Source organism: Lathyrus oleraceus, chromosome 5, assembly GCF_024323335.1.
Source record: "Lathyrus oleraceus cultivar Zhongwan6 chromosome 5, CAAS_Psat_ZW6_1.0, whole genome shotgun sequence".
Taxonomy (NCBI): Eukaryota; Viridiplantae; Streptophyta; class Magnoliopsida; order Fabales; family Fabaceae; genus Lathyrus; species Lathyrus oleraceus.
This window is the reverse complement of record NC_066583.1, coordinates 39,458,579-39,467,222: the sequence shown is the minus strand read 5'-3', so window position 1 is coordinate 39,467,222 and position 8,644 is coordinate 39,458,579. Positions and strand designations below refer to the sequence as shown.

The 8,644-nt window shown below is 37.8% G+C and overlaps 1 non-coding gene across 1 annotated transcript; it reads left to right on the top strand.

Moving 5' to 3' along the window:
• The first annotated feature begins 2,532 nt into the window (after positions 1-2,532).
• LOC127089472 (small nucleolar RNA R71) lies at positions 2,533-2,639 on the top strand. Its single transcript, XR_007791065.1, has one exon. It is a non-coding gene; the product is annotated as a small nucleolar RNA R71 (small nucleolar RNA).
• The last annotated feature ends 6,005 nt before the right edge of the window (positions 2,640-8,644 follow it).

Sequence of the window (8,644 nt, the reverse complement as noted above, 5' to 3'; positions counted from 1 at the left end):
GGTTAGAATGTAATGATCGTAATTGAACCAGTAATTCGTACAATTGTTCGTAGAAACACTTAAGGGCTATTTTAACTTTCAACTTAAGTTTTCCCGCACTTCAATTCCGTTGGGTAAGATCGAAAGCCGTCCAACGTCTTTTTAAACTTAATTGTTTTTAACTATTTCAAAAACAGCGAAAGCGCTTTGTCTAGTTCATTAGGAGTTTTTAACATAAAGAAGAAAAGAGATTTTAAAACTATTTTCGGACACGTTTATAAGTTTAGAGTCTGGTTCGTAAGAACCTCTTTTGGTTAAGAAGTTCAGGTTATAATACTTTTCAACTTAGTCAAGATACTATATTTCTTAAAAATAGGTTTACTACTCTAACGCAATGCGCGCTTTTTTATAAGTGACAATAAGAGGGTTTGATTAGGGAGTACAACTCGGTTCTGAATACGCGAAAGCGACAGCTCCCGTTAAATTAGTTCTTTTCAAAGTAGGAAACATTGCCCATAAGTAGTTCTATTAGCAAGTACTTGGATTATCAATTGGTTACGTGAATTACATTTGACCCTGTCTTTATTTATTAAATCTATTTAAATACTTTACTTTCCATTGCACACTACAAAAACACCTATTTTGATTTCCTTTGATAAACACCATAACAACAGATAACGATAGCTTGACACTTGGTCTCTGTGGATTCGACAATCTTTTATATTACTCTGACGCGTTCGTATACTTGTGAAAAAGAACCGCATCATCATACACCATTCATCATGTTCTAATATAGGAGGTGATGGGATTTTTAGAACTTCACTATCCTTAGGTGGTTCCATCTTCATTTCCTTTATACATTCATCGATTATGTCTACAAAACAGATGGTTTCGTCTATAATAGGTGCCTTCAGAAATTATGAAAGAATGAATTCGGTTTTCTCCTCACCGACCTCGAAGGTTAGTTTTCCTCGTTTCACATCAATAATGACACCAACAGTGGCTAAAAAGGATCTTCCTAATATGATTGGAATGTTGGAATCTTTCTTTATGTCCATTATTATGAAGCCTGTGGGAATGTAAAATTGACTAATTTGTTGGGGAATGTTTTCTACCATACCCACAGGGAATTTAACAAATCGGTCTGTTGGTTTAAGAGACATTCTCGTGGGTCTTAGTTCGCCTAATTTGAGTTTTTCACAGATTGGAAGGGGCATAAACTGACACTAGCTCCTAAGTCACAAAGGGCTTTGTCTATGACAAATTTTCCAATTACACAAGGTATGGAAAAACTACTTGGGTCTTTTAACTTATGGGGCATGCTGTTTTGAATGAGGGTGCTACACTTTGTAGTGAGCGTCACTATCTCATTATCCTTAAGTATCTTCTTATTGGATAGGATCTTTTTTGAGAAATTTGGCATAGGAAGGCATTTGTGTAATAGCTTCTATAAAGGGTATCATAATATTAAGTTGTTTCAGAAGCTCTACAAATTTCTTAAACTGACCTTCGGTTTTGGATTTAGCCAATCTTTAAGGATAATGAATTGTTGGCTTATATGGTGGTAGAGGCACATATGGTTTCTCTTTCTCGACTGCCTCTTTGGTTTTATTATCCAGCCTATTGTCACTTGGTCCGTTGTTTGTTACCTTTTCAGTTTCTTCTTCATTTTGTTGAGACATGGATAGATTTTGAATTTTTGGATCCGCATGCCCATCTAATTTTGTCCCACTTCTTAGTGTGATGACATTAGCATGGCCTTTCGGGTTAGGTTGTGGTTGGCCAGGAAATATTCTAGCTGGGGCTGCTGTGGCTGCTTGTTGTTGGGCTACTTGAGAAATTTGGGTTTCTAACATTTTATTATGAGTAGCCATAAAGTCAACCTTACTTGCCAATTGCTTAATCAACTCATTCATGTGAACGTTCTGGTTAGTAAACTCTTTATTCTGTTGGCTTTGGGTTGCAATAAAATTCGCCATCATTAGTTCGAGGTTGAACTTCTTAGGTGCTTGAGGAGCAGCGGGAGCTCCTTTTTGATAACCTAGAGGAACAAAAGGTGCTGGGTTTGGAGCAAACAACACGTTGTTGTTCTTATAGGAGAAATTTGGATGGTTTTTCCATCCAGGGTTATAAGTATTGGAGTATGGGTTACCTTGGGCATAGTTTACTTGGCCGGACGGAATGCCAGCCAATAGGTGGCATTCAGGAGTGTTATGTCCAGGGGTTCCACATAACTCACAATTAGAAGTCGCAGTAGCTTCGATAGCTACTGGAGTTACAGTTAAACTCTCGATATTCTTAGTGAAGGTGTCCACTTTAGCATTGACATGGTCTATTCCATTTACTTCATACATTCCGCCCTTTATCAGTGGTTTCTCGACATAATTTCGCTCACCTCCCCATTGATAATGGTTTTATGCCATATTTTCTATGAGTTGATAAGCGTCTTCGTAGGGTTTATCCATTAGAGTGCCGTCAACTGCGGTGTGTCAGGTTAGTTTGGTATTGTATAAGAGATAATTGTAGAAATTATGGATAATCAGCCATGGCTCAAGTCAATGATGTGGGAAGAGCCTCAACATATCCTTGTATCTCTCCCAAGCTTCAAAAAGAGATCTGTTGTCTCTTTGCCTAAATCTGTTGATTTGGCTTCTTAGCATAGCCGTTTTGCTTGGCGAGAAGTGTAGTGCTAGGAAAGTTCTCTTCAATTCGTTCCATGTAGTTATGGAGTTAGATGGTAGAGATTGGATCTAAGCTCTGGATCTATCTCTCAAAGAAAAGGGAAAAATACGTAATCTTATGGCTTCAGGATTGACACCAATGGATTTCAACGTGTCTATGTACTGCAAAAACACTAACAAATGAAGGTTCAGGTCTTTTGTAGGGTTACCAGAGAACTGGTTTTGTTGCACAACTTGCAACGATGAAGGTTTTAGCTCGAAAATATTTTCTTCGATTGCAGGAGGTGCAATTCTCGAGTGTGGCTCTTCTTCGGATGGAACAACATAGTCCTTAAGAGGACGGTTATGATTTGCAGCCATATCATGGGTTGGGATATTGTATTCTAAACGAAGTTGTCTAACTCGGCGTCTTAGAATAAAATGCTCGGTTTTGTTTATGGGTTGTATTAGCTCGTCCCCCGAGGAATGAGTGTCTGGCATGCAACCGACGAATAAAAATAAAAATAATCGCCTTGGTCTATATTGCGCAACAACGGAGTTATGATATTGACTAAATAAGTCCCCGACAACATCGCCAAAAACATGATCGCGACTTAGTAAGTCTATCGAAATATCTAACTGCAAGTGTACAGTTGTATCGTGTATTTTTAAAAGATATCGAATCCACAAGGACCAATAATCAAACTTATCACTATCTATTGGTGCTATGTAAATCTAAGTCTTATGAAAATTTGATTTGAGGGAAATTAATACTAAAATTAAAATAAAGTTTGGAAAATATAGCAGAAAGGAGAGGCCGAAATGTGGATCCCGGCGTGCCTCGGGGACTCAATAATTCATTGGCGTGTGTTAATATATTGAATCACTTTTTAGTAGATAAATATCAATTTAAAATCCTTTATCTCACACTCTTGTTTTGTTGACTCTATCTATACCTCCAGATCAAATGTCTATCTCGCTAGCCCATTTGCATCAGGAAATACATTTTGAATATCAATAAGTTCTAATTAATCCTAAAGCGCTCTCGCTGTATTTAGGATTAATGCCCAATTTTTACTATCTGATTCAAGTCTCACACTCTCGCTTTGTTGACTCGAACCTTAATGTTTTCACTCTCGTGCAAAACTTTTCAGAATTACAATTAAAAAAAACAAAAAAAAGATTTATAAAAAGGTTTACGCCAACTTATTATCGAGTCCCGTCGGAACGACGATCCTTGCATACCAGACTCAAAACAGTTTAGCTAGACATGGTATTAAACATAAATATGCGTTTCATGGTAATAGAAATTAACATCATCATTGCAAATAAATTAATTTCGAGCAAACATAATTAAATTAAAGCAATTATATAAAGAACCTGTAAACTGGAGTTAAATGCTTAAATACTTTGAGTACACTGATTTGAATGGAAAATAACTTCAAATGCCTGCAAATTTGATCCAATATTACAATAGAAGATTCTAAAAGCTATGGTGTGATAGTCCCCCAATACAAGAGCTCTATCACTTTTGAATGTAATTTCTGCTTAAAATTAAGAACTAAAATGTATGCATACAAACTTGGATGGCAGAAACTACTAAAAACTAACATTTTATAGTAAAAATAAGCGTTCAACCGAGTCCAAGTCGTGTAGACTTCGTGGGAGAAAAATATGGGGAATGTGGAATGTGGAAGATAAAATTATAGTCCTAGAGCATGTTGCTACTGAAATGCAGTTAGCTGATATTTTTACAAAGGCCTTGGATGCAAATCTATTTGAATTTCTAAGAGGGAAATTAGGGATTTGTATTTATGATAATTTGTAGCAATTAGTTTGGAGTGGAAAAGGTAATAAAATTATTGTCTGCTTACTTAAAATAAAGTTCCCCATTTTTGGTAAATCATCACCTAGTATTGGAAATTCCATCTATTACCTTTTCACACACAACCTTTACTCAAACATTTCCAAATTCCTGCGTCTTCCTCAAATTCCTCTGCTAGGGCAACTGAAACCTTTCCACAAAAACAACAATATGTCACAACATCAAACACCATTTGGTTCACAAATTCCTAAGCCTACTCACAAGGATAGAACACCTTCAATGGACTTTCTTGATGAAGATGTTTTAGACGTGATTCCCTTGTCTATCATTCCAGGTGAAACTCCTAACTCCAACCATCCCATGGATGCATCTGCCACTCCATGCCCTACTCAAGGTAACAGTTCTAATATCCCTTCCAGCTCTACCCATACCCCTAGTTCTAAGGACGACATGCATCACACTGATCGTGTCATAAGAAACCTAGTCACTAGGATTCTCAATGAAGGACATTCTGTAAAGGGAGTTTCTACTCCTCTATCAAGAAGGGACCCCTCTCCTGAGGTTGGACCTCATAATGAGAAGGATGACGATTCCTCTAGGTCTGAAAAGGATATGGCTGCTGAAGGTTTGTGCTCTTTAGGGCAAACTATGTCTGGTAAGAAATCTGTGGCATCACCTACTGCCAATGCTTCACAGTCTAAGAAGCATGATTCTGCAAAGAAGGTGATTGACCTAGAAGATGATAGTTCGGATGATCAAGATGATATCTTGCTTCATCACTTGAAGCCTAGTGTGGCTAAGAGGATGAAGACTAGAAAGGGTAGGTCTGTGGCTGAAATTATGTCATCCAAAATTGCTAAGAAGACTACTGGTGTAGGCCCCTCAAAATCTTGGAGCAAAGTTGATGTGAAGAAGAGGAAAGTGAGAGAATTTTCTGAGTCAGATGAAGATGTTGAAGAAGATGTCCATGACATCTCCCCTGTCAAGAGGACAACTGTTAGGAAGTCTCCTATAAAAGTTGTTGTTGTACACCTGGACAATATTTCTTTCCATCTTGAAGATGGAGCAGCAAAATGGAAGTTTGTAATCCAAAGAAGGGTGGCGGTGGAGAGAGAATTAGGCAAGGATGTTGTGGAGGTCAAAGAGGTCATGGACCTAATTAGAACTGTTGGATTAATGAAAACTGTTGTTGGGTTATCTCAGTGTTATGAAGGACTGGTTAAAGAATTTGTTGTCAATATTCCTGAAGACATTGCTGATAAAAACAACAAGGAATTTTGTAAAGTGTTTGTAAGAGGGAAGTGTATCACTTTTTCTCCAACTGTGATTAACAAGTTTCTAGGAAGAGGAACAGAAGGTGCATGTGAACTAGAAGCCACAGACAATGAGGTCTGTAGGGAAATCACAGCAAGACAGGTGAAGGAATGGCCTAGTAAGAAGCATCTCCCTACTGGGAAGCTGACTGTGAAATATGCCATATTGCACAAGATAGGGTCTGCTAATTGGGTGCCTACCAACCACATCTCCACAATTTCAAATGCCCTTGGAAGGTTCATCTTTGCTGTTGGAACCAAGCTAAAATATGATTATGGTAGATTTATGTTTGAACAAATTGTCAAACATGCTTCTACAAATGCAGTAAAGCTGCCCATAGCTTTTCCCTCAATGATTTGTGGGATTATCCTGAGCCAACACCCTCGAATTCTGAGCACAAATGATCTTCCCAGTAGAAGAAAACCTCCTCTATCAGTTCACTACAAATTGTTTGAAGGTAGTCATGTGAAGACATTGTCATGACATCTGCTGTGAAAAAGCCAGCTTCAAAAGGTGGTCTTATTGTTGAGCTGAAAGAAACTTGTAAAGAATTGGATACAGGGATAAGGGTAGCAACAGCCAGGAAAGAAGCTTTGGAGGCTCTAATTGCAAGCTTGGAGCAAGCTGATAGAGAGAATGTTGGACAGGCCAAGGAAGTAGAAGCCCAGACCTCTAGTGAGAGGTCTGAAACTAAAGATGACACAAGTGGCAGTTTTTGCTCTGATGTTGATGAAGATGCAAGCTCCTCTGACTACTTTTGTTGAAGTTGTTCCCCCACTCTTCTGATGGTGTGCTATGATGGTTGTTCTGTTTTTTTCTGGCAGTTATGTTCTGCTGCTTTAATATGTATTTTTCTGGTTTGATGGATTTTATCTCAGCTTGTGTAAAGCTGTGTATGTTCTTGGATCTGTAACACTTAACAATCTGCTTTGACATTCTGTGTGACATTCTGTTTATTTGACTAAATAGACATTTATTTTGTCTCTTTGGTCTCTTTTGGCTAAAAAAGGGGAGAAGTAGCTAAAGTAGCTATACTATATTAAATACAGATGATGTTGAAGATGATGTTACAGATGATGTTGGTGAAGATGATGTTGGAGGTGTTGTTAGAGAGAGATAAATTGTTTATCATTGGTGATGTTGAAGGTGTTGTTAGAGGGAGAAGTGTTTTATCTGTGTTGAGCAGACTAGTGCTAGCTGGAGGGGGAGGTGGAGCACAAGCGCATGTGTGTTTAATATGTGTTTACTAGTTGCTATCTTAGCTAGTAATGTGTGTTTAATTACTTCTGCTGCTAAATTGATATTGTGATTATTCTCTTGTGAAACAAATGATCTGTTGTATGTTTTAGCCAAAATTTGCCAAAGGGGAGTTTGTTGGTTCTATGTGTCGGCGTCAATTTTGGTAAAACCTAGAGTTTTCACAAGTTGTCACAAGTGTTGTCTTGACAACAAATAACAGGTTCCTGCAGGGTGTTTAAAATATGGTTGTGCAGGATTTAGCTGAGATGTTAGACTCGATGTCAAGAAATCTGTATACAGAACATTCAGTCTGAATGTTATGTATTTTTTGATTGCGCTTTTTATGCTAATTTGCGTGTGATTGATGTGGAGATTGAACGCGTCATTCAAGCAGTAATTAAAACCAGATTGATTTATTTTCCAATAAGATATGATCAGCTGTTAAGAAGATACGAATGGAAAATAGTTTTAGGGTTTCATGATGTCTAAGCCCAGTCAAACACTTCTATATAAAAAGCATGGAAAACCTGGTTTTAACACAGAAGAAATAACAAACGAAATAGTGAGAGAGAATAAGGGTTTTAGTCTTGTGTGAGCTTGTGTATTGTGAGCCATTCATTCATCCTATTGATGATTGAATTGGACAGACTTTTGTGTTGTAATTTATCCACTCTAAGCTTTGAAGCATGAGTGTGTGTTTACTTGGTTGAATCTTTTAAGCAAGGTCAAGTATGTGTTCTTGAAGAGTGTCTTCTTTCATTGTAATATTTGTTTTTACATCACTGCTGTGATTGAGGGGGAGTGAGTAGGATCTCTTATCTAAGAGTTCTTAGATAGAAGTCACACGGGTAGAGATTAGGTGAAAAGACTGTAACTTGAAGTTGTTTATTGAGAGTCTTTGAACTAATTCTGTTTAGTGGATTTCCTTCCTGGCTTGGTAGCCCCCAAACGTAGGTGAGTTTGCACCGAACTGGGTTAACAATTGCTTCTGTCACTTGTACTATTGTTCTTTATCTTTTATCCTGTTTACATTGTTCAGATATTAGTGTCGTGACATTACCTTTGACATCTCATATCGGATACCATAATTTCAAGGAAGGACTAAGTCCTTCTGTTGCATTTTTTTCAAGAAGCTAACTTCATGGCGGTCGCCACAAGTGCAAAATGTGCTTTCGACCTTCTTTGATGTGCATGGAGAATGCCATGAGGCTTGTAGCTGTCGCCACAAGCCTTTGACTTTGTCTTCAGCCTTCCTTTTTCCTCTCTAATGGGTCCACGTCTTCCTATTCATGGCGGGCACCATGGCGCGCACCATGCAGGTGGCCACATGTGTATTTTTGCCACTTTTCTCCGTTTTTCACCATTTTTATCCGGTTTCTTCATAAATCGACTCTTACTCGTAAAGTACCTGAAACATGCATAAACCGAAAACATAATACTGTAAAATGCAACAAAATAATAGTAAAACATGTGCAAATCAAGTAAAAATAAAACTATGTTTTTCGATCTTATTAGTGGTTAAGTCCCACATCGACTAGAAATGAAGGAAATGTTGGGTATATAAAAGAAAGGGGACTTATATCCCGAATGCCTTAAGGTTTTAGGGGGATATGTGGTATCAAGGTAT